This window comes from Benincasa hispida, chromosome 6, assembly GCF_009727055.1.
Source record: "Benincasa hispida cultivar B227 chromosome 6, ASM972705v1, whole genome shotgun sequence".
NCBI classification, from domain to species: domain Eukaryota; kingdom Viridiplantae; phylum Streptophyta; class Magnoliopsida; order Cucurbitales; family Cucurbitaceae; genus Benincasa; species Benincasa hispida.
Window position 1 is genome coordinate 33,385,175 of NC_052354.1, and position 16,505 is coordinate 33,401,679.

A 16,505-nucleotide genomic window follows, 5' to 3' on the forward strand; every position below is an offset into this window, starting at 1 on the left:
CCTCAATCTGGGTATAACCCTTTACCACTAATTTAGCCTTGAAGGTTTGCACCTTCCCGTCAACACCCCATTTCCTCTTGTATATCCATTTACAACCTATAGGTTTAACCCTATCAAGTTGATCTACAAGATCCCATATGAAATTGAAATACATAGTCTCCCTTTTGAGATCCATTGTTTTGATCCATTCATCTTTTTCAATATCCTCCATCGCTTTCTTGTAAGACAATGGATCCTCAACTTCACCATAAGCTACTATAGCCAGGATTTTTGTTAAACCCATATAGCAAACAGGTAGGTTCACAACCCCTCAACACTTGAGATAGATTTGACCTACTAGATGATCCTACTTCAACAACTCTTATTAAGGTGCTAGGTTCTTCAACAACTCTTGTTAAAGATTTAGTATTTACTTTGGAAATTTCATTCACCACAATCTTACTTCGAGGCTTGTGCTCTAATGACATGCAGAAATGCATGTCATCTTAGATCTTTTACTTAGAATTATGAGGGCTATTAAGCGAAATATGTGGCAATTATGTTAGGAATTCACGAGAAATTGAGTTTGTGGCGTTCAACATTGAGAATCTCAGCTAACTCGTTATTTTGCATTATTATGCATTCAATTGTCTATTTTTGTAGCTAACACAGAAAGTGGACGCAAATGCGGAAACCAGATCACTGCATAGACGACTGCATGCGAAGAAACTATCCATCGCAAAGGCGAGCATGCTCAATCAACACATGGATGTTGCGGTAATCAATCGTATGCGTCCATTGCATAGGAGTTGCGATCGTTAAGCGATTGCGGTCATCGTGTAGAAGTTGCAGTATTAAGCGAATGCGGTCACTACATGATTGCGGTTACACGATAACGCATAATAATGGGATCAACGCAAAGTGGGTGGAATGAACGCATCAACACAAATCAAAGGATGATGTTAACATCTCATCTACCACACCATTGGCAGCAGAGATTCTGAAAGGATTAAACGTGCCGAATGTCAGAATTAGAGCAATCCATTAATGTTGTCGACGATTCAAGCTCTATATAAAGAATCCGATGAGCAAAATTCCAAACTGTCCGGGGATTACCCCTGCAGACCAGGGTTTTCCCTGTGATCCAGACAAATGCGTGAGAAGAAGCTTGAGAGTTCTTCATCTCCTTCATTCATTCCAAGTGACGATTGGAACCTTCGATCAGAGCTAGATCTCGGGAGAGTCAGCTCCATCACCCATCCATGGCACCACCGACAGCCTTAACGCACATCTGCTGGAAGTAAGTCTTTGCTTCCGGGGTCATTTCATTTTCCTTCCTTTTCTTATATTGTATTATATACATTTTGTGATTAAGGAATTAATACATTTTGTGTTCAATGCATTTATGTGTTTCCTTCGACTTCATCTCCATCTTCTTTGCTTAGTAACTTTACTTTCATTGCAAAACTTAGTGAGATTGCTTGGGTATCGCATACTTAGTCATGTGGATTAGGGATATGAAGCATATAGCAACCCACCGAGAGGTGTGCGTTGTGTGAGTGTGTGAGTAACCTTATTTGCTTAGTGTGAAGCTGCAGCGACAGTTGTCTATAGGCTAACACAATGCTTGTCTATGAGTAAAGTCAGTAACAATCAACTGCCTGGGAGGGTAAGTGGTTGGTCGCATTAAGCAATGCATGCATTGTTCACTAGAGATAGGAATAATCTTGCGTCAACTAAGTTCATGTGGTTACCTTGTCCTATGAGCGCATCATTCATCATTTAGGCATACTTGGGAGAGTAGTCTAAAGACACAAATCTACGACTTGAGAGAGCGGATTGGAACGCATAGACAAGAACGAGGAACTTAGAGATAAGCTTCGTTTGTTAACCTGCATCGCATGCACCCTAAGAATAGGAATGATATTATGTGGTCGCATATTTGTGTGAATGTCATTTTGTCAACGCATAAATAGGGATAGAGGCTTGGCCTGTAGACTTATCGCATATATCGCATGCGTTCTAGCATTAGAAGTCATAGCATTCGTACCGAGAGGTGGTTTACTATGTATGTGTGTTGCATGATCGCGTGGCCTGCATTGACTAAGGTTGCCCTTGCGATCACTCTTAAGTATTGCAATGAAAACATCTCCGCATTTTATCTATTTTTTCCATTCATTTATTTCATGTCAAGAGTTGTCTTGTCTCTACCTCTCATGCATATTCTCATTGCATTGTCTGTTAGCTAGGAGTAGGAGTAGTGTTAGTTTAACAACCCCTCCAACATTCTTTTATTCAACCGCCGTATGCATATTACCGTATTCATTTTGCTACAAGTTCCTGAATTCGACCTCGGATCACCCGAGAAACTTGCGTTCGCGTTATACTTGGCATGAGGCAAGAAAACTTGTGACAGGACGCATGGTCATCGCATACATTTGTTGGTGCCTATTCATTACAACGCATGACTATCAACGCATACCTTAAGAACATGCATCACATATTGCGTCCAAGGGACTTTAATTATCGAGTAAATTGACATCTAATTTCCCATCATCATGCTCCCTTATGTGGTCTTCTTCGAGAAAAGTAGCATTTTTCAATAAAAACACTTTGTTTTCTTTAGGATCGAAAAAGTAACCACCTCTCGTTCCTTTGGGGTAGCCTACAAATAGGCACAATTTTGAACGTGGTTCCAATTTCTTAGGTTTAGCCTCAAGCATGTGTGCTGGGCAACTCCAGATTCTGAAATGGCATAAACTAGTTTTACAACCATTTCATAATTCGAAAGGTGTTCTAGCAGCACGCTTGGATGGAACGTAGTTCAGGATGTATGTTGTAGTCTCTGCTGTATAACCCCAAAACAAATCAGGTAAGGAAGTGTAGCTCATCATTGATCGAACCATGTCTAATAGGGTTCGATTTCTTCTTTCTGATACACCATTATGCTGAGGTGTACTAGGTGCTGAGAGTTGGGATACTATTCCATATTTTATCAAATAGTTCTGGAATATTAAATCTATAAACTTTCCACCTTGATCAGATCGAAATGTTTTGATCGTTCTGTTTAATGCATTTTCAACTTCAGCCTTGAATTCTTTAAACTTTTCAAAAGATTCAGACTTATGTAGCATTAAATAAACGTACCCATATCTTGAATAATCATTAGTAAAGGTGATGAAATATTCATAACCTTCTCTTTCTTTGACATTCATCAGACCACAAAGTCTGAATGTATTAGCTCTATAGGTTCTTTGGCCCTGTGACCCTTTCCAGTAAGAGGTTTAGTCATTTTGCCTTCAAGGCAAGACCCACACACAGGTAAAAAATTTTCTTCTAACTCACTTAGAAGTCCATTCTTCACCAATCTCTCAATCCTATTGAGATTTATGTGTCCTAGTCTTAGATGCCAAAGACGGACATTTTTTTAGGAGAAATTTTAAGCCTCTTATGTTGAGTTACTGTAGTCCTAATTTTTTTTTTTTGTTATAGAGCGCGTTTGTTGCTAACGATCTTAGCACATAAAGATTGTTTTCTAGTTTTGCAGAACAAATATCAACATCATTCTTAGAAATAAACACTTTATTTAAAAGAAAGTTGATAGTATAAGATTGTTCAATCAAACACTTTACAGAAACAAGGTTCCTTTTTAAATCAAGAACTACATATACATTTTCTAAAATAAGAAATGTGTTCTGTAAAGTCAACCGGAGACCTCCCACTACCATAGTCGAGACGAAGTGCCCAATTCCAACTTGCATCGTCATCTCACCAGCATTTAGTTGCCGTTAGGAACTAATTCCTTGAAATGAAGAACAAACGTGGTTAATGGCCCCAGAATCTATAATCCAGTCAAAATCATCATTATCCATTAACCAAGTTTCCAAAACATGTAAATCATATTTACCTTGCTTGGCCTTCTTCTTTTCTGCCAAGTATTTAAGGCAGTTCCTCTTCCAATGCCCATCTTGGTTGCAATGGAAATAGATTCCCTTTGCAGCCATGATTGGTCTTCTGCCCCTTTGAGCAGAAACTACCGGGTTAGCTTTCCCCTTCCCACCTTTCTTCTTCTTCTACTTTTTGGTGCCGGAGGAATAAGGTACAGACTTAGTTCCAGAGGTCGAACCTCTATAGAACTTCTTAGAAGATGAAGCAACATTTGCTTCACCCTTATGTTCCTTGCTTTTCATTAAGGATTGGAAGGTCTGTAGCTCATTGAGCAGAGTGGTCAAGTTGTAGTCAATCTTGTTCAAAACAGCATTGCTACAGAAATGAAGGAAACTTTAAGGCAAAGATTCCAAAATGAAGCTAACCTGACTGACTTCATCGATGCTAGACCCATTCATCCCTACCACATTGAAGTGGACCATCATGTTGAGAACATGTTCTTGAACAAATCCCCCTTCTTAATATAGGCATTGAAGATGTGTTTTAGAGCGTCATGCCTGAGCTGTGCAAACGGTTATCCGAACATTCCCCTCAGGGACTCCATGATCTCACGGGTTGTGAGCATGAGCTCATGCTTTTTGGCCAAGACTTCGTTAAGACTTGCCAAGATATATGTTCGGACCTTATCGTTTGCTCGTGTCCAACACTCAAAAGCTTTCTGAACGTTTCAAGAAGCATTAGGAGTTGGAATGGGAGAACAATCCTCCATGAGGACAAAATGAAGATCATTGATGATCAGTATTGTGTTGATTATGTTTTTCCAACTAGTGTAATTTTTGCCCGTTAATTTATCCACAGCGATCAAGTTTAATGTAGCTGTAGCCATAATAAAATAATTCCTGAAAACGAACAAACTATTTACTATTAATTTACTTTGCATTAAATCACTCATACAACCAATCCATTTTAGCAAAAAATTTTAGTGTACCCTAAGTGACATCTAATTTTGCAATGATGTTTCAGTGAGACAGGACAAAAAGTCACCGTAGGGTGATCAAGTATCCCTTCACTAAAATGATAAATTTTCAAGCATTAGATCGAAACAACACCTTGTTACTGTGACTAACAGTCACCATTGTTCGATCTAGAATCTGTTAACTTGCTTAACAGTTCTTGTAAGTGTAACCCTCATTTTAGGTTCTAGAGTTTCACCCTAATGAGCCAATTGTAAGAAAAAACTGATTGGGACATGAAACTAAAGCAACCCTATCTATTTTTGGAGATTGAATAAAACGTCATGCAATATTGTCATCCTTTAAGGGGACACCCACGATGCCACGAGGCGATGCATGAAACTTTATTTAACCTAATGAGAGAGACCGAGGGATGTTTTGTCACACGTCCTGCTCCCACTTACTATAAACACTCTCTCCATTCACCTTGTTATTGACCTACCCAAATGCCACTCGTAGGGGGACACCCATGGTGCCTCGAGACCGAGTGTAGGACTCACGTGAATTTACAGGGAGAAACGTGTAGATGATAAAAAGAAGTATCATATACCCCTTTTTCTTCCCACTGTGTGTTTTACCGAGGGTTAAATAACTTTGGAGGAACCCGACTACTGATTTTAACTAAGTGAATGCTTAATTTGCTAAAAAACAACACTTGTATTTGATAATTAAACAATTTTGATTAAAATCTCATTAAACTCTTTAATAGACTTTAATCAAACTTGTATGCATGTAACAAATCTATCTAATTCACCTTTTCCAGGTAAGTTCCCAGGTAGAGGTGCGACGTTTTCGTCAATTTAAGTACCTAGACAGTACCCGCCTTAGATAAAAGGTTCCTTATAGATATATTTGTTACATATTTAATCTTTTATCAAGAATCAATTTAATCCTATCAAACTGATTATTTCTAATCTTATTAGAAATATGATCTTAGGTCTGTCTCAATCATGTTTTAAATTTTTTTTTTAAAAAATGATTATAACCTAAGGTTTGTATGCAACTCTTAATTATTGATTTTAATTCTAATTTCATTTAATTATAACAATTATAAATAAATGAAACAATTAAAACATTCATTGCATGCTTGACATACTTTAGTTAATGATAAAATCTATAAATTAACCTGAGGTTGTGTCATGCTTCATGCAATCCCAATTCATTACAAACATATATAATAATTATATAATAAAGTAATGAATCAAACTATAACATACATCCATACACTCATTCATCCACATATTATAACTATTATAATATAAATGATGCATGGATATGCTATAAATGCATGTATACATATACTATAACATTTATATTATATGATGCATGTGCATGCTATTTAACTTACATCATGCATATACATATATTATAACACTTATAATATAAAATGATGCATGAATATGAATGCATAACCTATGGTGGGTTTTACATCTATATGACATACAATATGACATATAAGAAAAACATACATCATATGTATATTTTAAAAAAAAATCAGTTAATGGATCAGGATAGGACACCTAAAAGAAATTTAAAAGCTAAGTATTACAAGAATAAGAGCCATCCAGTTCAAAAAAAGTGAACCAGGCCTTGAACTGCTCGAACCGAACTGCCCACCATGGAACTCTCTGTAGTGATCGTGTAGCAAACATTGTAGTAAAAGCTACACTAACTTGCCGCACGATCTTGTAGTAAAAGCTACACGATCGTTTAGCAAAAGTTACACGATCGTTTAGCAAACACTACACGATCGTTTAGCAAAAGCTACACGATCTTGTAGAACTGCTTTCTTCCTCATTGTAGTATTGCTTTGAATTTCCTTCGAAACTCACCAGGAATAGCATGAGCGACTCAAAACTTTAAATACAGACTCTATTGCTTAAAATATGCCCAAAACAGGAGCCTTTACAAACCAATTTGTAAAAGAATAAAGCTTTAAAAACTAAGTATCCTATCCTGAAACATCCATCAACAAAACCACATCTATGACAAAGCCATTCATCACATGAATCATGAATAGAATGCAGAAAAGAAAAACCCACTAGTATTGTACAATTTAATTATAAAAAATGGAATTTGGGATCATAACCAACAACCTGGCTCTGATACCAAATGAAGGATCCCAAAATGAAGGGAACCGTGAGTGGAAATGAGATCGCCCCAATTACTATTCTTAGAAAGTAATTCTATAGAACAAACAAATAGATGATGCAATTATAAAAATTAATTACAACATGCTAATATAAACAAAAATTAGGTTTTAGAAACCCTTACCTTTGAAGATAGAACTTCAAGAATCCTTTGAACAGGAAATGAGCACTACCACGATGGCGACCTTGGTATTCTCAGGTAGAGAACCCAAGAGTGGTGGGCTCTGGCTATTTTGGAAAGGAGGGAAGGGATTGAGAAGAGAGAGAGGAGGATGAGGAAATGTGATTGCTCTCTGAGACAATCTCCATACATAATGTTTCTGTCTTTTCTCTCTAGTTTAAAAAAGAACTACTATGCTCTCTCCTTTTCCAAGCCAAATATATTCATCCATCACCCATTTACGCGGGTAGAGAGAAAAGAGGGGAGTTAACTCCCTCCCTAATTCAATATATATATATATATTAAACTATATGTTATATCATAAATAACATTTAACCTATAGTTTTAATGTTGTATCATATACAATATAACCTATAGTTTCTTTTCTCTCTTATATGACATTTAATATAAATCACATTTATATTAAATTTAAAAATTATGAATCCAATTCATATAATTTATATCTGAATCTTATTCAAATATTTATTTCCTCTCATAAATGTTATAATGTATCAAATACATTATAATAATTATATCATATATAATTAAAATAACTTAATTATATCATATGTAATTAAATCCCTCTATTAATTTGAACAATTCAAATTAATCCAAAAATTTATTCTCATTTAATCCTATTGAGCTACCAATGGGACCTCATGAATTTGTAGTTTGAAGCTCCAACGGTACATGAATAATTAATCAAACTCTTTAATTAAATTATTCACCATCCGTTAACTGTTGGGCACTCCACTGAAGACTGACAACTGCACTTTTCACACTACAGATATATTTCTGTGTTCATTGGATATAACCAATCAACAACATGATGACCTTTCACAAATTGCTCGTAAGTATAGTTGGACCAAAAATACTGTTTTGCCCCTATAGTTATATTTAACATTTTAAGCACCATTGATCCCTCTAATGAACAATAAATCATAGTTAAACTAAGATTAAACCCCTCTCAGGCCAGGAGAGGGTGTGGCACCACATTGTTCAAGTCTCGGAATTAGCCCTTAAGGGAGCAATTTATCTACTTACCCTAACTTTGGGGAAGGAGTGAATTTCTTCTTGTTTAGATGTGTTCCCAGCTCCCCAATCAGAAGAATCCCCAAAGTGGTAGGCTTATTGAGTCGGCGATCTAACGATTCTCACCCATACAAATCAAAGGACCGCCCTCATAGGTAGGAGTTCACAACTCACTCAGGATTCAGGTCATGTTACTTATGGTTATCCTAGTGAAATGTAAGTCTCTATTATGAACGACATTATATAATTTGACTAAATATTTCGTGGCCCGGTCTTATACAAACTCCTTTGTATAGATTATCCTCGCTCATATGTCTATACATGAATGATCAGGATCAGATCATTTGTAGCACTTTACAACAATTGCAACACCTATAAAGTAGGCCATACTCATAGTGCCACCAGTATAAGGTACCCATTCTTATCCATCTACTACAGACCATTTAGGTTATCACTTAAACATGATCCACCTGTATGTCTCTACATACATGTTTAAGTTACAAGATAACCTTGGATGTTAGTTTATTGATTTATGGTTAATCCAACTAAAATATTGGAATAAAATATCAAATATTTTATTAAGTAAACAATGAGTTTGTACAAAACATTTACAAACTATAGGACCCTACGAGATTCAAGGCATCAACCCCAACAGTTAGAACAATTTTTTAATGTATCTTTTATTGGGGATAAAGCATTTGTCTAAAAAAAATGGTATTGATATTTGTTCTATAACAAACGAAAGTAGCTTATATTTACTAAGACCGTTAGTATCTAAAATGCTCCATAATATTGAAATGTTCAACATTGGAATCACTAAAACTAAGAAAAGAAAATTTTCTCCTAAAGATAATGCTCATCTTTGGTATCTAAGACTAGATCACATTAATCTCAATAGGATTGAGAGGTTGGTTAATAATGAACTTCGAAACGAGTTAGAAGAAAATTCTTTACCTGTATGTGAATCTTGTTTAGAAGGAAAAATGACAAAATGACCTATTACTAGAAAAGGTTATAGAGCCAAAGTACCTTTGAAACTTATATATTCAGACCTTTGTGGTCTGATGAATGTAAAAGCTAGAGAAGGATTTGAAGATTTTGTCACTTTTACGGATGATTATTCAAGATATGGGTATGTTTATCAAATGCAACATAAGTCTAACACACTTGAAAAGTTTAAGGAGTATAAGGCTGAAGCTGAAAATTTGTTAGGTAAAAAGATTAAAACACTTCGATCAGATCGAGGTGGAGAGTACATGGATATTGAATTTCAGAATTATATGACAGAACATGGAATCACATCTCAACTCTCAGCACCTAGTACACCTTAACAAAATGGTGCATCAGAAAGGAGAAATAGAACCCTATTGGACATTATTAGCTCTATGATGAACTATGTTTTTCTTCCTATCTAGTTCTAGGGTTATGCAGTGGAGACTGCAACTTACCTTTCAAACTAGGTTCCATCAAAGAGTGTTACTGGAGCACCTTTTAAGTTATGGAGAGGTTGTAAAAGTGGTTTATGTCATCTCAGGATTTGGGGATGTCCAACACATGTGTTTGTGGCAAATCCAAAGAAATTGGAACCACGTTCAAGATTATGCCTATTTGTAGGTTATTCTAAAGAATGAGAAGTGGTTTGTTCTTCGATCTAAAAGAAAAAAAAAGTATTTGTGTCGATAAATGCTACTTTCTTAGAAGAAAACAACATTAGAGGACATAAGTCAAGGAGCCAAATCGTATTAAATGAAATTTCCAAAGAAACTACTGAAACTTCAACAAGAGTTGTTGAAAAGATGAGCATTTCAACAAGAGTTGTTGATGTTGCTTCATCTAGTCAAACACTTCCTTCTCAAGTGTTGAGAGAGCCTCGACGTAGTGGGAGGATTGTAACCCAACCTACTTGCTATTTAGGTTTAACAGAAATTCAAACCGTCATATTGGATGATAAGGTTGAGGATCCAACATCTTACAAGAAGACAATGGTTGATGTTGACAAAGATGAATGGATCAAAGCCATGGAACAAGAAATAGAGTCTATGCACTCCAATTCTATATGGGAACTTGTAGATTAACTTGATGGAATTAAACCCATAGATTGCAAATGGATCTACAAGAGGAAACTGGGTGTAGATGGAAAAGTGGAAACCTTTAAGGCTAGACTAGTAGCAAAAGGTTATACCCAGGTTGAGGGAGTGGATTATGAAGAAACTTTCTCACCTGTTGCTATGATTAAATCTATCCAGATTCTATTATCTATTGCCACATATTATGACTATGAGATATGGAAAATAGATGTTAAGACTGCCTTTTTGAATGGTAATCTTGACGAAACCATCTACATGACCCAGCCAGAGGGATTCATTGAATAAGGTCAAGAGCAAAAGACTTGCAAGCTTAATCAGTCCATTTATGGATTGAAACAAGCATCTCGATCTTGGAACATAAGATTTTATGTTGTAGTCAAATCTTATGATTTTGATCAAAATGTTGATGAACCTTGAGAAGGAAATCTAAAATAGAGATTTCCATGAGCGGAAGCAAGATCTTTCCAAGCCCATTGTGAAAGAATTAAATGCATTCACAAATATACAAAATAGTTATGCATCTTAGAACAAATTACAACATGCTTTAATAATCAAATACAAAAAAGAATGAGAGACATATCTTTGAAGAACACTTCTTCTATTAATCTCTCGCTCTCGTGATGAATTGGACAACAACATCTCGCTATCGTTCAGATCACCTAGCCAATCGTCTAGTAATCACAAACAACCTTCTCCTTGAACAAGCATTCTTCAACACCACAACTCGACAACCTTGGTATTCTCGAAGTGAATCTAGGAGGTGTGGGCTCTATGTGAATTTGGTAGAGGGATGGAGGAAGGAAACAATTGAACTTACAAATGATCAGAAGTGGGAGAAGGTACTTGTTCTATCACATAAATTGTGAATGCTTGATCGTTTAGTAAACCTCGCTAGTATACAATCATTATAGGAAATCATGCTGGATCGTTTACATGATCGTTTAGTAAGGTTTTGCTCTCTATACGATGGATCGTTTACCCTTTCGTTTAGTAAGTGTCCCTCTACACGATCTTTTAGTCTCTCGCTTGAAGGCTATCGTGTAGTCTCTCGTGAGCTAAATGATTTAGTAGTGCAACTAATGAAGCGATCTCTTACAAATTGAAAACACTTTTCATTTTTATCCTTCAGTTATCCAAATTGTAAAATAACCTCCCACTTTCAACAATTAATGGAAGAAATAACCAACCACAATTATCATATAATTGTTTAATTATAAATAAATATAATAACTAACTTATCATATTATATTTATAACCTATAGTTTTTGTATCACATCATATTAATTTTAACCATAGTTTTTTCTCTTTTTATTTTATGTAAATCATATTTATCAATCCTCCAATTAATGTATCTCATACATCATATCAATCATATCACATATAATTGAACCAATTTAATTATATCATTATATAATCAAATTTCCTCTTGTTAATTTGAACACTTTCAAACTAACCCAAAAACTGATTCAACAACTTGAATCCATTGAGCTACCAAGGGACCTTATGAACCTGTAGCTTGAAGCTCCAATGGTACGTGAATAGCTGACTAAACTTCTTTAATCACGAAATCCACCATCCGTTAACTGTCGGGCACTTCACTAAAAGACCGACAGCTGCACTCTTCTCACTACAGATATATTTATGTGTCCATTAGATATAACCAATCAATAATACGATAACCCTTTCACATATGCTCGTAAGTACAGTTGAGCCAATTTACTGTTTTCTCCTATAGTTACATCTAATTCCTTAAGTACCACTGATTCCTCTAATGAACAATACATCATAGTCCTACTATGAGTGAACACCTCTCGGGCCATGAGAAAGTGTGTGGCGCCACATCGTTCAAGCTCGGAATCAGCCCTTATGGGAGCATCTATCTACTTACCCCGCTTCAGGGAAGGAGTGAATTCCATCTTGTAAGCTGAGTTCCTAGCTCCCCAATCAGACGAATCCCCAAAGTGGTAGATTTGAGTTGGCAATCTGGCCACTCGCACCCATTCAAATCAAAGGACCGCCCTCATAGGCAGAAGTTCCCAACTCACTCAGGATTAAGGTTATGTTACCTATGGCCATCCTAGTGAAATGAAAGTCTCTGTCATGAATGACGTTATATAACGAGACTAGACATTCCGTGGTCCGGTCTTATACATACTCCTTTGTATAGGACACCCCCGCTTGCATGTCTCCACATGAATGATCAGGATCAGGTCATCTGTAGCACTTTACAACACTTTTAACATCTACAAAGTGGGTCATATTCGTAGTGTCACCAGGATAAGGTTTCCCTCCTTTATCCATATACTATAGACCATTTAGGTTATCACTTAAGGCATGATCCACTTATATGTCTCCACATACATGCATAAGTTACAACGATAACCAGGGAACCTAGTTTATTGGTTTGTGGTTAATGTATATAAATATCTCATATTTCATAGACAACAGTGAAGAAAATATTTAATATTATTATATCACAAGCATTTGTTCATATAGGTATTTAAAAACTACAAGACCCTATGAGATTTATGGCATCAACCCCAACAATCTCCCACTTTTTCTAAAGCGAGTGGGTGTACAAGATAAAAATAAGTACAAAACAATAAACTAGGGCACTAAGGCCCAGTACAAAATCCCTCACTTGCCCTAGTCCAACCGCAGACGGTCCCGTAGACCAATGCTTTGTAGGTGACCATAAAAAACTGTAGTCGTGAGAGCCTTCATAAACGGGTCAGCAACGTTGTGCTCTGAAGCGATCTTCATGACTATCATGTCCCCTCGATGTACAATCTCGTGGATGAGATGATACTTCTGCTCTATATGTTTGCCGCACTTGTGAGTCCTAGTCTCCTTGGAGTTCGCCACAACACCACTATTATCACAATAAAGGGTGATGGGCCTAGACATGTCTGGAATAACTTCTAGATCAGTCAGGAACTTTCTTTGCCAAACGGCCTCCTTAGCAGCTTCACAAGCTGCTACATACTCAGCCTCTATCGTGGAGTCAGTGATGCACCCCTGCTTAGTGCTTCGTCATACTACAACCCCTCCGTTAAGAATGAACATTGATCCTGAAGTGGATTTCCGAAAATCCTTATCAGTTGAAAGTCAAAGTCCGTGTATTCAATAAGGATTAAATCCTTAGATCCATACACGATCATGTAGTCCCTCGTTATCCGAAGATACTTGAGGATGTTCTTTACGGTGGTCTAGTGACCCTGATCTCGATTAGACTGATATCTACTGACTATCCCCGCAACATAGCAGATGTCAGGTCTAGTACACAACATCGCATACATCAAACTGCCAACAGCGATGCATAGGGGACCCATCTCATCTCTTCAACCTATTGAGATGTCTTAGAACACTATTCCTTAGACAATGTAACTCCATGCCGAAAAGGCAGTAGATCCTTTTTGGAGTTCTGCATCGAATACTTGATCAACATCTTGTAAATGTAAGATGCCTGAGACAACACTAGCACTTTGTTCTTTCGATCCCGAAAGATCTGAATACCAAGAACAAACTAAGCCTCTCCCAAATCTTCATTTGAAATTGGGTCGCTAGCCAGTTCTTAACTGAAATCAATAAACCTACATCATTCCCAATGAGTAGGATATCGTCTACATACAACACTAGGAAAACTACTAAACTGTTAATGAATTTCTTGTAGACACAAGACTCATCAACATTTTGGTCAAAGACATAAGATTTGATTGCTGTATCAAACCTGATGTTCCAAGATCGAGACGTCTATTTCAGCCCATAAATGGACCAATTCAGTTTGCAAACTTTTTGTTCTTGACCTTGGGCTATGAATCACTTGGGCTGCACCATATAAATGGTCTCCTCAAGATTACGATTTAGAAAGGCAGTCTTAACATCCATTTACCATATCTCATAGTCATAATATGAGGCAATGGATAGGAGGATGTGGATAGACTTAAACATGGAAACAGGTGAGAAAGCCTCCTCATAGTTAATTCCCTCCACTTGAGTATAATTCTTTTCCACATGTCTAGCCTTGAAGGTTTGCACCTTCCCATCAGCACCCCATTTTATCTTGTAGATCCATTTACAACTTATAGGTTTTACCCCATCAGGTTTATCTACAAGATCCCATACTGAGTTGAAGTACATAAACTCCATCTCGAGATTCATAGCTTTGACCCATTCATCTCAGTCAACATCCTCAATTTCCTTCTGAGAAGACAACGGATCCTTAACCTCGCCATCGGCTACCATAGCTAAGATTTCAGTGAAACCCACATAGCGAACATGTGGGTTACGAGCTGTCTCTTATACACATCTAGATGTGTATAAGAGACAGAACCCATATAACGAACAAGTGGGTTCGCAACCCTCCCACTACGTCGAGGTTCCCTCAAATCTTAAGGTGGATTTGACTTACTAGATGAACTTCCATCAATAACTCTTATTGATGTAACAGGCCCTTCAACAACTCATGTTGAAGTTTCAGTATTTTCGTTGGAAAGTTCACGCAACACGAATCATATGATCCTTCTCCAGGAAGGTAGCGTTTGTCGACACAAACACCTTTTTTTTCCTTAGGATTATAAAAGTAACACCCTCATGTACCTTTGGGGTAGCCTACAAATAGGCATAACCTCGAATGTGGTTCCAGTTTCTTAAGATTAGCCTCAAGCACATGTGTTGGGCAACCTCATATGCGGAAGTGATGCAAACTAGCTTTACGCCTATTCCACAACTCCAAAGGTGTTCTGGAAACACTCTTGGAAGGAACACAGTTGAGGATATAAGCTGCAGTCTCCACTACAAAACCCCAAAACGAGTTCGGTAAGAAAGCATAACTCATAATCGACCGAACCATGTCCAACAGGGTTCTGTTTCTCCTCTCTGATACACCATTATGTTGAGGTGTACCCAATGCTGAGAGTTGGAAAACGATTCCATGTTCTATCATATAGTTTTGGAACTCATAATCCAAAGACTCTCCACCCCGATCTGATCGATGTATTTTAATCCGTTTATCCAGTGTATTTTCAACTTTAGCTTTGAACTCTTTGAACTTTTCAAAGGATTCTGACTTCCGTTGCATCAAATAAACATACCCATACCGAGAATAATCATCAGTAAAAGTGATGAAATACTTGTAGCTTCCCCTTGCTCGCACATTCATCAAACCACAAAGGTCTGAATGCACTAACTCTAGAGGCTCTTTGGCTCGATAACGTTTTCCAGTAAAAGGTCTTTTAGTTATCTTGCCTTTAAGGCATGACTCGCACATAGGTAAAGAATTTTCCTCTAACTCGCTTAGAAGTCCATTCTTCACCAACCTCTCAGTCCTATTAAGATTGATGTGCCCTAGTCGAAGGTGCTAAAGTTGGACATTTTCCTTAGGAGAAACCTTAAGTCGTTTATTTTGAGTTACAACAGTTTTAAACATCTCTATGTTATGGAGGAAATTTGTTGCTAACGACCTTAGCACATACAAATTATTTTCTAGTTTTGCTGAATAAATCTCAACGCCATCTTTCAGAATAAACACTTTATTCACCGAAAAGTTGAGAGTTTATTTACATTCAATCAGACACTTTACAGAAATTAAGTTTTGCTTTAACTCGGGAACAATATATACATCATTCAAAATGATAAATTTATTCTATAAAGTCAACTGGAGTCCTCCCATTGCTACAACTGAGACAATGTGCCCGGTGCCTACTCTCATTGTCATCTCACTAGCCTCAAGTTGTCACCAGGATCTAATCCCCTGAAAAGAAGAACAAACATGATTAGTGGCCCTGGAGTCAATAATCCAGGCAAAATCATCATTCTCCACTAAACAAGTTTCAAAAACTAATAAATCATATTTACCTTGTTTTGCCTTGGCCTTAGCCTTCTTCTTCTCCTTTAACCAACAAGGACAATTCCACTTCCAATGCCCATCCTGGTTTCAATGGAAACATTTTTCTTTTTCAACCGGCATTGGTCACCTACCCCGCTGTGCGACAGGTTGTGAGTTAGCAGGTACCTTCCCCTTCCCCTTACCACCCTTCTTCTTCTTCCACTTAGAAGTGTTAGAAGTAGAAGGTGCATACTTAGTCCCTGAGGTCGAACCTCGATGGAACTTATTTGAAGATGAAGCAACATTTTCCTCACCAACCTTCTTCTCCTTACTTTTCAGCAAGGATTGGAATGTTTGCAACTCGTTGAG